A 14,480-nucleotide genomic window follows, 5' to 3' on the forward strand; every position below is an offset into this window, starting at 1 on the left:
CATTCAGATTTCATAGAGACATATGTGAATATTTATAAACATGAAGAGAAAACAGTAATAAACATGAGAGATAATACTTATTTGATTTCCACTGTGCACAAGGATCCTGTGAAATGTATTTAACTTTGTTCCATGCTCCAGCAAGTCAATCCAATCTTGAATACAATAGCTCCTTAACCTGATATGAAATGTCTACAGAAATGTCTTCGAATACACCCAAAATACTTCAAATGAATAAGTATTTATACGAATTCTAAATTGAAATATCTTGAAAAAATATCAAGACTCGTTCTACAAATATCTCAAAATTTTTTATATTAATAGAATTTAAATAAAGGATATTCAAAAATAATGAATCTATTTGGCACTAATTTTATGGATTTATGGTGACAAAGAAGATAAAGTCGAATTTGATAGAAACTCTTAATTGATGATGATGCATCCCAGTCACTAACTGCATCCTTTCTTTGTGCATTTTTCTCCAACAATTCTCCAAGATTAGGGTTCATTGATACCTTTTTATATTTCAATCCATGACAGATATGTAAAATTGAAAGAGATTATTGTATTTAAGTATGTTTTTGACATAAAAAAATTTCAGTTTCCCAAAATTCAGCTCCAACTGTTCACAATAATCTCTACAAAAAGATGTGAAAAACAAGACTTTGCACAGTCTGAAAAATAGGTTTTGAAGACATGCACTTATCTCACTTTTGGTAATACATGTTTAAAAAGTGAGATAGGTTTTTGTATATTGGCCTATTAGGAACACAAAACTCCTTCAGTTTCTCCAAATGCATCTTGTATTGGCCATAATAGTTTCTGTAAAACTATGACTTAAACAGGAAATTTCTGAAGAATGTACCATTTTTGGTGTGATTTCATCTTTTAACCTTAAATTTCTTTTAACTATTTTTCACTTATACTTTGGATAAACTTAATTGTTGAAAATGAAAGTGTTTTCATCTCTATTTAACCCCTACTGCCTCGATGTTTACATTTACTGTTTACTATTACTGCTTTGTATTTTTATCTATCTTCACTTTGACATGAATCTAGATGCTTTGTAACTGTCTTCCCTGCTATTTGTCTTCATGCTAGCTGCTTTACCTGACTTGGTCTTCAATCTGATACTCTTTAACCCTAATATACTTTGACTATTCTTAACTATGTCCTTTTACCTTCACTGTGTATTTTAGGTTTTTACTGTCTATTTCAACAATAAATCATTTAATTTCTTGTTTCCTCGGCTTATCTTTTAACTGTATGTTTATTTTCCATCTCTGTTGGAATAGACTTGATAACAATCTCAGAGTAAATATGTCATATGACTAGTATTAATATTGTTTATCCAAAGTTGCGGTCTTTTTAGTGCATGTAAAACAAAACAAATTATTAGGAAAACGTTGGGTTGAAAGGGAGGGTCATTAATGGCTTTATCAAGCTTTATAGGTCTATGGAGTGAGTCCAAAGTGCTTTCTGGAGGTAAACCATACTTGAATTGGTTAGCAGAGGCTTTAGGTGGTGGAGAAGGGTTACACAGGGTTTTATTGCACAAATAGGCAAGAACGAGCAAAACTGGGGTTTTAGATTTATGCGCGAAAGTCAACTTTTGGCGGGTAAGGTGAACAATGGCCGTTTTCGCATGTAGCAGACTGGTGGTAAGCGGTTTAGTTCGCATAGCCTTTGGGCACTTGGCGGTATTGGGAGGAGGCTGCCTGATTCCATAGACTAAATGACACGTAGCATGGGGGTTTGGCCTAAAACCACTCATATCGGGTGGGTAATGTTTCGACGTTGGGCCCGCCCAATATGGTTAATAACCATCAGATCAAAGGGGAGGTGATCACATGGTGATCAAGCTTGGGAGTTGTGCGGAGGGTAATGGAGGGGCCCGACTAATGTTTAAGTGCAGTGGTTTTATTTATAAATTTTATATTACAAACTTCAGGATAGGGGTATTAATATTAAGGGGGTTTAATAAAATATACGGGAAAGGGGTATTTTATGGATTTAATATATAAATAGAATTAAAAGTTAATATGAATGAAGGCAGTAAATAGATTTAACGCTAAGTACAATGTACATTTATAATTTGTTGGCTTTGTATAAACAAATTATAACTTAGGCTTAGTGTTATTTTTGTGGGTTTTCTTAGGAAAATGGATTTACTTGGGGGTAATGGCTTTTCCTTAGGAAAAATGGTGTTTTACATTAGGAAAAGGGATTTGTTTGGGAAAATGAGGGAGAGTGAAGGAGCGTAATGTTTTTGTGGGGAATTTAAGTACTTAGGACCTATAAGTCATTGGGTCGAGGGTCCGGTCCCTCCAGAAGTCAGAGAAATGCTCTGAACCCCTTTGACTTAAGATTTTGGGTACTTAAGACTTTGCTTATGGGAAAATAGTAAAATTAAGAGTAAAATGAATGGGGAAATTAATCAGTTGATTTTAAAAGCTTAATGCATGCCCAATTGCTTATTCATACTTGGAATTCTCATAATGAGGGTGATAAATATGCTTTTGTCTAACAATCATCACAATTCTGCAACCTTTCTACTACTTACCCATCTATTCATCCTACCATTTCTTCTTCTCTTTATTAGGGTGCACTTAAGTTGGAAAACCCTTATCAAAACATTTTTATTTTCTTTTACAATAGTAATCTAACTAAATCTAACCTTATTACATTGAGCTCCTTTTATTAACTCTACCTAATCTAATCATCTGCCAAGATTACACTGTTTTGTCAAATATTTATTCTCTATTTATAGACATGAAATTGAAAACATGAAATATCCAAGCTTAAACATTTTGACTATCATGGATTGTGGCAAAGATTACAAGCTAAACACAATCATTTATTCTACATAAAAGTAACTGGAGTGGCATTTTGACTTGCTCACTTTCATGGTATTTTCTTTTCTTGCGGTTCATATTTTTCATACTTTCTCACCTTTTTTATTCTTTTTGTCCTTTGCTTTTTCTTTTAGGACATACCCTCTTTACATTTTTTAATTCTCTGAATATGGAAAACATTTGCAGAAAGCAAAGGTATGTACATATTACAGGTTTAATCTCAGCCATTCAAAAATTATGACTCCTATTGGTATAGGAACCTAACAGTGGCTCCACTTGGGTATGGCATTTCCTTATGAAATGTCAAGAACACCATCGACTAGTAGCCTAATCCATTGGGCCAATCCCACACATGCATATGCTCTGTTGTATAATCTTTGTGACTAAAACTTTTGAACTAAAAATACACCCTTTTCTGCAAATTGAAATATGATCTAACATAAAGTTGCTACTGAAAACTGAATTTATTCAAACTGAAATCCTACCTACTTACTCTAATCAGCTTTCTGATTGCTGGTTAGGTAAAATGAAACAATCAATGCAACCACTCAAACATCATATACATTGGTATATTTTGCTACTTGGGCTTGTTTGCGATTAAAATTGAGGTTCTAAAGCTAAATATAACCTTGTCAACCAATGAGAAGATAAGGAAATACTTGCTTTCCTTTGTAGGCTCTAAAAACTGTACAAAATGATCTTCCAAAATATATACACTATTACTCAACTAATTTAAGCCACTGCAAACTTGTTTTGGATGGCTTCCATGCCATGAAACTTAAATATCACTTTTACCTTTAACATCGTGCAGAATTTTAGATGAGCTTTGTGATGATACTTCTACTGAATGTAATGCCAGTTTGGTGAAACCTTTATCATCTTGATTTTGACCCTCATAGTCTGCTAATGGAGAAAAGTTCTGATTACATTCATCATCCAACCTATCAACTATTGGATCATAAAGAACTTGGAGGGATTGTTGCAACTTATTACATATAGGTTCAAATGGAACTTCATAGATTTCTACAAGCTGCTCCTCCTTTTCTTTAGAAATTTTATACCACATTTCATTTAACAACTGAAATGATTCAAAACAAAGAGGCAAATAAGCTTCACTTATTTCCAAAATTTTTGCACTTTCTTCTTCACTTTCATAGCTGATATGGATAAAATGATCACTATTTTCAAGGTGCTGAAATTGAATTTCCTTATTCCTCAAACTATCTTCTGATTGCTCTATAATGTTATTTTGGATTTGAAGAACATAATTATCATCATATTGATCATATTTGGGAAAATCATCAAAAGAAGTAATGTTATCAAACATACACACTAGATCAGAAGATTTCTCCTCCACATATCGCTCTATGAATCTATCTTCGGATCTATGGTAGTTGGAGTTGGTAGGAATTTGTTCATGAATATCAACCTTTTCCTTTTGTGAAATAAATGTGTCATGGTGATTTTGAGCAAAAAAATCATCTTTCATGGTGATCTTCTACATCATTTCCTCTATTTTCTTCATCAAAATGTTGAGTTTTTCCTCCTTTTCTGTGTTCAACTTTTCTCTTCTAATTTGCAGATTAACTTCTACATCTACTGCAATGTTCTGCATCTATTCCATTGTTGAGGGGTTTCTTTCTCTTAGCTGAAATTATATCTCTGGATCAAATGCTCTTGGGTAATGCAAGAGAGCTGAATCAGGGGAGGTCTTATATTTGATGGCATTGAATAATAGGCTTGATTAAATCTGCCTGAAAATTGTTGTATTGTTTCATCTGGCTGTCTTCTTAACTTATTATATTCTTCTATGATCACAAGAAGATTGACTTTGATTATCCATCTATCAAGGAAAATTTTGACAAACTATTGGAAATTTGAGATGCTTGCATTAGGTAAATTCTTGAACCAACTCTTTACTCTATTATGCAAAGAAAGAGCAAAAATCCTGATAATAACATCATCTTCATCAATTTAAAATAAGTCTAGATAATTATCAAAGCCTTGAATATTTTTTTGAGTAGTGATACCATTCTCTCCATCAAACCTAGGGAGATGCTTGTAATAATTGTTAGGGAAAGCATGGAGTGTAGGAGGTAAGATGAGTGGCTTATATCTATCAAGAACTTTATGAGGTACTGGAATATATACAGGGATTGTATGATTATTCTTGATTTTTTGATACTCCTCAATTGGAAAATGATCTTCATAAGAGTTAGAAGATTGTTGTACTAATGTGTAAGGAGACTTTATATCTACATTTTTCAAAGCGAAATAATAAAAAATTAATCTAAAATCTTTTCTAAAATACAATATACATTGAAAAATTTATCAATGAGAAAGAACATAATGTCTTGGATAACAATCCAAGTTAAAAGCCTGATCTTTTCACATATTTCTTTCAAGTTCATTTCTCCAGTGGAGTCTTGATTGTGGAATTGATTTGGAGTCACCAAGTGGATGATTTTAACCTTTGTGTCTCTAATCACCGTCCACCATCATAGATCCGATCTGAACCTCTAAAACAATTCTAAAGAAAATGTTAGTTCTCCCCAGTGAATTCACTGCTATGTTATCACTCGGAATTTTCTCAAGGTTAAAGAAAGAAATTTATGAGGTAACCACAAACCTAATCTTTTAGACTCGGGTACTAGCCAACCTAAGTCTAGAGAGGGCTCTCTCTTTATAATTTAACATTGTTTTGGTGTGATTTTGGGCTAGTTATTAGTGCTCATAAGGTTTTGATTTTGGTTGGGTGGTGGAATTCTAGGAACAGATGGATAGAGCAGGGCTTTCAAGCCATTGGGCTATGGAGTCAATCAAAGGATGTCTTAACTGGATTAGATCAATCACTACAGGAAGAGTTCATTGGGCAAGCTAGCAAAGCAAAAGGCAAATCTTCAGGTTCCAATGGATGAGGTAGTCCTAACCAGGGTTAAAGGGAAATGAAGAATGCTTAGACCGGGATCAATATGAAGAGAAAAAGGAGATTAGTAGCAAAAGACAACTAAGAATCCTTTACTATGGACCTAGGGGGGGAAACTACGGAAGTAAGGGAGAAATTAAGAATTCCCAGACTAAGATAGTTTAGCAGAAAACATAGAGAAAGTAAACAATCAAGATAGAGAGCATTAAAGCTAATTCTGAAATATCGTTCCTTGCTTACCATTCAGATTTCATAGAGACATATGTGAATATTTATAAACATGAAGAGAAAACAGTGGTAAACATGAGAGATAATACTTGTTTGATTTCTGTTGTGCACAAGAATCCTGTGAAATGTCTTTAACTTTATTCCATGATCCAACAAGCCAATCCAATCTTGATTACAATAGATCCCTAACTTGATATGAAATTTCTGCAGAAATGTCTTTGAATCCACCCAAAATACTTCAAATGAAGAAGCATTTATACAAATTCTAAATTGAAATATCTTGAAAAAATATCAAGATTGGTTTTACAAATATCTCAAACTTTTTTACATTAATAGAACTTAAATAAAGGACATTCAAAACTAATGAATCCATTTTGCACTAATTTTATGGATTTATGGTGACAAAGAAGAGACATTCGAATTTGATAGCAACTCTTAATTGATGCATCCCAGTCACTAACTGCATCCTTTCTTTGTGCATTTTGCTTCAACAATTCTACAAGATTAGGGTCCATTGATACCTTTTTATATCTCAATCCATGATAGATATGTAAAATGTGAAAGAGGTTATTGTAGATAAGTATGTTTTTGAGATAAAACTTTCTCAATTTCCCAAAATTTAGCTCCAACTGTTCATAATATTCTCTGCAAAAATATGTGAAAAACAGGACTTTGCAGAGTTCGAAAAATAGGTTAAGAAGACATGCACTTATCTCACTTTTGATAATACCTGTTTAAAAAATGAGATAGGTTTTTTTAGATTGGCCTATCAGGAATAGAACCTACCTTTAGTTTCTCTAAATGCATCTTGTATTGGCCACAATAGTTTCTGCAAAACTATGACTTAAACAGGAAATTTTTGAAGAATGTACCATTTCTACTCTGATTTCATCTTTTAACCTTAAATTTCTTTTAACTATTTTTCACTTATACTTTGGATAAACTTCATTATTGCTGGTGAAAGTGTTTTCATCTCCATTTAACCCTTACTTCCTCAATGTTTACTTTTACTGCTTTGTCTTTTTATCTATCTTCACTTTGACATGAATATGGATGCTTTGTAACTGTCTTCCCTGTTGTTTGTCTTCATGCTAGTTGCTTTACTTGACTTAATATTCAATCTGATACTCTTTAACCCTGATACACTTTGACTATTCTTAACTGTGTCCTTTTACCTTCACTTTATATTTTAGGTTTTTACTGTCTATTTCAACAGTAAATCATTTAATTTCTTGTTTCCTCTGCTTGTCTTTTAATTATATGTTTATTTTCCATCTTTGTTTTAATAGACTTGGTAATAATCTTGAAGCAAACAAGTCTTATGACTAGTATTAAGATTTTTTATCCAAGGATGCGAACTTTTGATTTCTTGTAAAACAAAACAAACTATTAGGAAAACGTTGGGTTGACAGGGAGGGTCATTAATGGTTTTATCGAGCTTTATAGGTCTATGGAGTGAGTCCAAAGTGATTTTGGGAGGTAAACCATGCTTGAATTCGTTAGCATAGGCTTTAGGTGTCACAGAAGGGTTACACAGGGTTTTACTGCACAAACAAGTGAGAACAGGCAAAACTGGGGTTTTTGGTTTATGCGCGAAAGTCAACTTTTGGCAGGTAAGGTGGAGAGTGGTCGTTTTGGTGCATAATGGACTGGAGGTAAGCAATTTAGTTCACATAGCCTTTGGGTGCCTGGCAGTATTGGGAGGAGGCTGTCTAATTCCATAGACTGAGTGACACGTAGCACAGGGGCTTGGCATAAAACCACTCATATCGGGCAGGTAATGTTTGGAGATTGGGCCCTCCCGATATGGTTAATAATCGTCGGATCAATGGGGAGGCGATCACACAGTGATCGGGCTTGGGAGTTGTGCGGAGGGTAATGGAGGGGCCTGACTAATGTTTAAGTGTGGTGGCTTTGTTATTAAAGTTTATATTACAATCTTCGGGATAGGGGTATTGATATTAAGGGTGTTTAATAAAATATACAGGAAAAGGGTATTTTATGGATTTAATATATAAATAAAATTAAAAGTTAATATGAATGAAGGCAGTAAATGGATTTAGCGCTAAGTACATTGCACATTTATAATTCATTGGCTTTGTATAAACACATTATAACTTAGGCTTAGTTATATTTTTGTGGGTTTTCTAAGGAAAATGGATTTACTTGGGGGTAATGGCTTTTCCTTAGGAAAAATGGTGTTTTACCTTAGGAAAAGGGATTTGTTTGGGTAAAAGAAGGAGATTGAAGGGGGGTAATGCTTATGGGGGGAATTTAAGTAATTAGGACCTATAAGTCATTGGGCTGAGGGTCTAGTTCCTCCAGAAGTCAGAGAAATGCTCTGAGCCCCTCTAACTTAAGATTTTGGGTACTTAAGACTTTGCTTATGGGAGATTAGTAAAATTAAGGGTGAAATGGATGGGGAAATTAATCAGTTGAATTTGTAAGCTTAATACATGCCCAATTTCTCATTCATACTTGGAATTTTCATGATGACGGTGATAAATATGCTTTTTTCTAACAATCATCACAATTTTGCAACCTTTCTTCTACTTACACATCTACTCATCCTACAATTTTTACTTCTCTTTATTAGGGTGCACTTAAGTTGGCAAACCCTTATCAAAACATTTTTCTTTTCTTTTACAATAGTAATCTAATTAAATCTAACCTTATTACATCCAAGGGCTTAGATTAAACAGTTGAACTCCTTTTCTTAACTCTACCTAATCTAATCATTTGCCAAGATTACACTGTTTGGTCAAATCTTTATTCTTTATTTATAGACATGAAATTGAAAACATGAAATGACCAAGATTAAACATTTTGACTATCATGGATTGTGGCAAAGATTACAAGCTGCACACAATCATTTATTCTGCATAAAAGTAACTAGGAGTGGCATTTTGACTTGCTCACTTTCATGGTATTTTCTTTTCTTGGCGTTCATATTTTTCATCCTTTTTAACCTTTTTATTCTTTTTGCCCTTTGATTTTTCTTTTAGGACATACCCTCTTTACATTTTTTAATTTTTTTAATATGGAAAACATTTGTAGAAAGGAAAAGTATGTACATATTATAGGTTTAATCTCAGCCATTCAAAAATTATGACTCCTATTGGTATAGGAACCTAACAACTCCTACACCTCTTTCTCAGAAGAAGCCTTGTTACCTACCTTCCAAAACCTATCTGGAACAAATTATGCTCAATTAAACTTCTTTTTAATGCCCACTGGGAAGCATTTTCCTTCGGAACCCACCCATTTCTCTTTGGATACTTTTATTGAGGAGGTCAAACCCATTCTTCAAATTATTGCTAAGATTTTGGGAAGAGAAGACACAACTGTTATTGACAAAGCTATCGTGGAATGTTTAATTTGATGATGAATCATGAGACAATTTTCAACATACCTGCTTTCTAGCAAAAGATGGTAAACTCTAAATTAACAAATATTTCCTTCACTAGATGTTTCAAATTTTCCTCTTTGGTTACTTATCTCTTTTTATATACTCATGGTGAAATATTTATGCACCTGGGATTAAATATTATGGATGTTCATAAGAGAAAACAACCAATGGTGCTTTGGACAAATGTTATAAGAAGTAATGCCAAGTATGATGGGTTTATGTGTTTCACCACTTCTTTTCTACCAGTTGCCTATACAATCATAAACAATTCTCCTTCACCTTGTATACTACCAAAGCCCCAGTCTCTTCTTCAGCTCAGTAAAGATGTTAAAGTATGTGTTTGGTTCTTATTTTAACATTATGCAGATATTATATTATATAGAGCAGAAGTTGACCCTTACAGACTCCCCACATTTGTGCCCATGAATTGTTTTCTTTAGAATTTATCAGGAAGAGTTTAAATGTTGATCAAGTACATTTTGCTTCAGCAAATCAGGGGCATTTATTTAAATTTCCAAGAACATTTAGGACTTTTATTATAAATGATAGGCAATACATAGGAGAAGTGCAACAAATCATTGAAAGTGTGAAGCTACAACTAGGTGAGAAATGGTCATATGACCCTCACCATATTATTTCAAACAAAAGATTGGATAATTCCTATGCTCCTTATGTGCATGAGCTTCGATTAGATGTCAAGAAACTAGCAAATGGAGGACAAACCAATGTATCAAGAGGGATGGAGGTTGAGACTCCTCATCCAAGTGAGAATAATTTGAAATGAGGTAGTGAGGATATTATTTATTTGGAAGAGGAAGCAAATAAAGGTTCCAAGAGGTTCAAATTGACTAAGGGGGGGGAATTTTTAGTAGCCATGCGTTTTCAATTGGATTTGGGGGAAGTAATTTGTACACCTTATTCCCCTATTCCAGAAGAGGTTGCTCAAAGTTTTGTTCCATTCATAAAACAATTATATTCTCAAATAGAAGAAAGGAACAAAAAAGTAAAGGAAAGCATGGAGTCCCAATTGGAATCTTAGTTCATCTCTGACTATCAGACTAGATTGCCTTTTGCCATGGACCTTGATATAAATCAAATAAAGCTATCTTTTTCTCACCCCTCTTCTTTGAATGTCTCTTCTTCATCAGGTTTCAAGACTATCAACTTGACAATAGATGCTAGAGAGATCCCACTGCCTGATAAAATCAATTTACATAGGCAGATTGGAGAGCTGATATATAGTGATTTAAATAAAATTTCCCTAGCTGCTAACAAATTTAAAGCCTTGTTAGAGAAAGTGGTCAATCAGTTAAAGCTAGAAAAAGAAAATTCTAGAGCTTTGACCACTCAGAATGAAGAGCCGAAGAAGTTGATTGTAAATATTGGTGTGAACCCTAAAGACAGGAGTGTTGTCCAGAAATTTTTGTAGGGAGATGAGACAAAGATTCAAGTGCTCAAAAAGAAATTGAAACTTCCTTATGTGGAACATCCAATGGTCTCAAAAGTAGCACAGGTAGAGAAAGAAAAATAAATTCTTACTAACGATCTCTTGGAAACAAATAATGAAATTACTAATATGAAAGAGATGAATTATGTTTTACAAAAGAAAATTGACTCCCATGTTTGTACTATCTTATTACAACCATATTATGAAGACCCAACTAAAAAATTAACTAGAGTAATGATTGAGCTACAAATATATGAAAATGAAATGAAGGTAGTTTAGAGAAGTTATGATGATGCTCTGAAAATTATAAAAGTGACTGAAAGGGGAGTGGCTATGTCCCAGGAAAATACTTTAAAGTATAGAAATAATTTTCATATTTCTTCCCAAGAAATTAAAGAGTTCAAGGAGAAAGTGAAGGGAAATATGTTCCTTATTCAAGCAAGAGAGATCATATGGAATGTTATTATCCATACTGTGATGAATATTTGGGAATCCTTGTATATAGTTGTAGAGCAGAAAGCCATTGTCAGAGACCTTACAAGTGTAATTGTTGGTAGAGCGTAGAAGCTACAACAACAAGCCAATTTTTTTAGGAAAATGATTAATTTCCTTAACTCAAGATCCTCATAGGAGTTAAGATAATTAGGAGTTGAATATAGAACAAAGTATTTCTTGGAAATAAATAAAATGAATTTGAAAAGATTATGGAGGAAGACAATAGAGACAAAGTTGTCATAGGTCAAGGAAGCTGTAATGAAATTCAACATTGATTTTGATAAGAGGACTAGAGCAGGATTGCCTTCATTGTGGGACCAACAGGGGAATTTAATACCCTGGGAGACCTATGAGACCTTATTAGTGGAGGCCAAGAGCAAAATCAGCTCTACAAATGATAAAACAACTATGCTTAAGGGGGCAAAAAATTGTAAACTACTTCAATAGAGAGTTTCAACAACTATGGTTAATGAGAACCCTCTTTGTTGGGAAACCAACATACAACGAGATTACAAATTTAAAAATGGAACATAATAGGTTTGTTAAGAGTCTAAGTTCATACATAAAAAATTGGAAAAAATGAAGAGAAACGATGTCACTAACAACAAGAAGTGAAGAAGTTGGACCCTTAACTTCAACAGAGTCCCAGCTTACTTAGTGAACTAATGCCACATGTTATTGCAACAATATTTTTATAAACAACTCTAAAAGTGATGTATTTATGTTTTCTTTTTATTTAAGAATGTCATGTTCAAAAGAAAAATTAATCTCAAAGTAGTTTAGGTGGTTAACAGTTTTTGGTAGTTGACAATTTCATAATTTTCCCTTTTGAAATTTTGTATACAAAAATTTTGGAAGAAGAAGTGAAGGTTACGAGTTTTGGACCTTATAAGCAGAATTTACTTATATTTTCAGTCTTCTTGGTGATTTGAAAAAATATTTCAAAGTGATTTCAGACACTTGTTGAGTATGATATGTCTTTCTTGTTATCTTTCCATCTTAATGTTTTTCTTCTATAGAAGAGAGTAATGAAGTTTTTGGCCTTTGGCTTTACAATTTTTCAAAATTTGATCTCCGTGAGTTAAAGTTGAAAGAACCTTAATTATGTGCTCCTCTTTTCTATATTACATTCCATGTTAATTCCATATTTCTTCTAAAGTTAAAGACAAAATAAGCAGACTGATGTTAAAATATTTTAATCATCTTTCCTCACTACACTACCATTAAAATCATATTCAACATGAGAAGGCCACATTGAAAATTTTTTTTCCCATAGAAGACTAGGAAGCCCTATCTATATAATTAATATTTCTATGGTTTTAAAAAATGGGACAACAATTTGATTTCCTCATAGTTCTTAATAAATGTCTTAGGCATTGACCTCTCCTTAGCCAGAGGTTGTCTTCCAAGGTACAAAAGTACCTAGCTTCAATAGTTGGGCTTAAGCAAAAATGGATTCACAGGAAAACTTCCTCAATACTTCACTCCTTTTCATGAGTTGCGTGATTTACGCCTTGGTCACAATAATTTTCAGGGTTGTATTACTCAAGGCATCACAAATCTTCCAAAGTTGTAGGTTATGGACTTATCCAACAACAAATTCAGTGGAACAATACCAATTCATCTTAAGAGACTCTCTGGATTTGCAAATGTGTCAAAGGATGATTATTTAAATAAGGAAATGGAAATTAATATGAAAGTAATGATGTAACAACCATGGTGAAAATTCCATGTAATAAAATTTAATAAAGGCAAAATAATATCTATGGTTGATGAGACACTTATTCCAAGTTGAATGTTGGGCAAGGCATCCTAGGGGGTGTTCATTTGTTTATTATGGCTAAGGAATTTGGCAAAGGCGATGGCTAAGGCTTTGGAAAGGAAAAATAGCATTTTTGGCACAATTTTTTTATGAAAATAATGGAAATTAGGAGAAAAAGGAGGTGAAAGGTCACTGGTTGCATGTGAGGAGGAAGATGAAGGAAAATAACGGAAAATGAAGGAAATAGAGGCCTCATTCATAAAAAGGCTTCTCAGGATCAGTTGGTAACCTTTTGTTAATTTAGTTTTGGAGTTCTCTCATTATTCTCTCTTTCTCTCACTCTTAGACACTTAGAGTTTACTTGGAGAAATTTGGCATTGGATCAAGAAAGGAAAAGAAGGAAAGGGGAAGCAAAGATCAAGTAGGGAAAGGCAGGATTAAGCGACAACAATATGATTTTTTCCTTTTATCAATTTGCTTGTGTATTTTCCTTGCTAGATTTGGCGTGCATGGTATTGCATGTGGTTCTTTGCTATTATGACATGGGTTTTTCTAGATGTGGCAGTGTTTTCAACCTAGCCTTTCCATTTTCGGATAGCCATGGTGTGATGGGGTTCTCATGTTTTGGTTGAGTTGGATTTCCAGATGGATTCAAAGCTGAGTGAGGTGGATATCCGAAATGATAGAACACATGGCCTAGTAACCCATGAACCGGACTATGGGTTGCGGTAAATTCAGTTTTTACATTGCCTCAAATGGCCTATGAATCCTTGCCAATGAATGGCAGGATATACGGTAAAGCCTAGAGGTGGCTTGCTCTCCGTCGGGCCTAGTAATCCTGGGTTTGGGATATGCGGTAAAGCCTATAAAGTGGGTCTCATTTTAGGGCCTAGTGATCTGGTTTTGGATTGCAGTAAAGTTTGAGAGACTAGGAGACAGGAAAATTCCTCATGGTGTAGGTGGATAAATCTATTGGCATCCATGCTTGTTTGGCCTAGTGATGGGGTGGAGATCATGGTAAAGCCTGTTATGACATGTTTATTGTGTTTGCCTAGTGATCCGTGATGGATTACAGTGAATCCTAGTTTCTATTGATCAGGGTGAGGTGGTTTAGCCTCAGGATGCCCTGGTTGGTTCTTTTGTTTTGAGCCCTACATTCATGATTGGAATACGGCATGGGGGTGAATGGTTGAAGACAAATTTGGCTCAACCATGCTATGGTTAGGTGGAACGTGGAAGTTCCATGATGGTTTTGGATTTTTCATCATTAACAAAAGGTTATTTCTACTTGTATTTCTTTGAGTATTGTATTGGTTTATATGTGGATCATATGGTTGTGATTTCATTGGTATTTTTGT

Source organism: Pinus tabuliformis, chromosome 2_2, assembly GCF_031772625.1.
Source record: "Pinus tabuliformis cultivar Carrire ecotype Pingquan chromosome 2_2, CPIR1, whole genome shotgun sequence".
Classification (NCBI taxonomy): Eukaryota; Viridiplantae; Streptophyta; class Pinopsida; order Pinales; family Pinaceae; genus Pinus; species Pinus tabuliformis.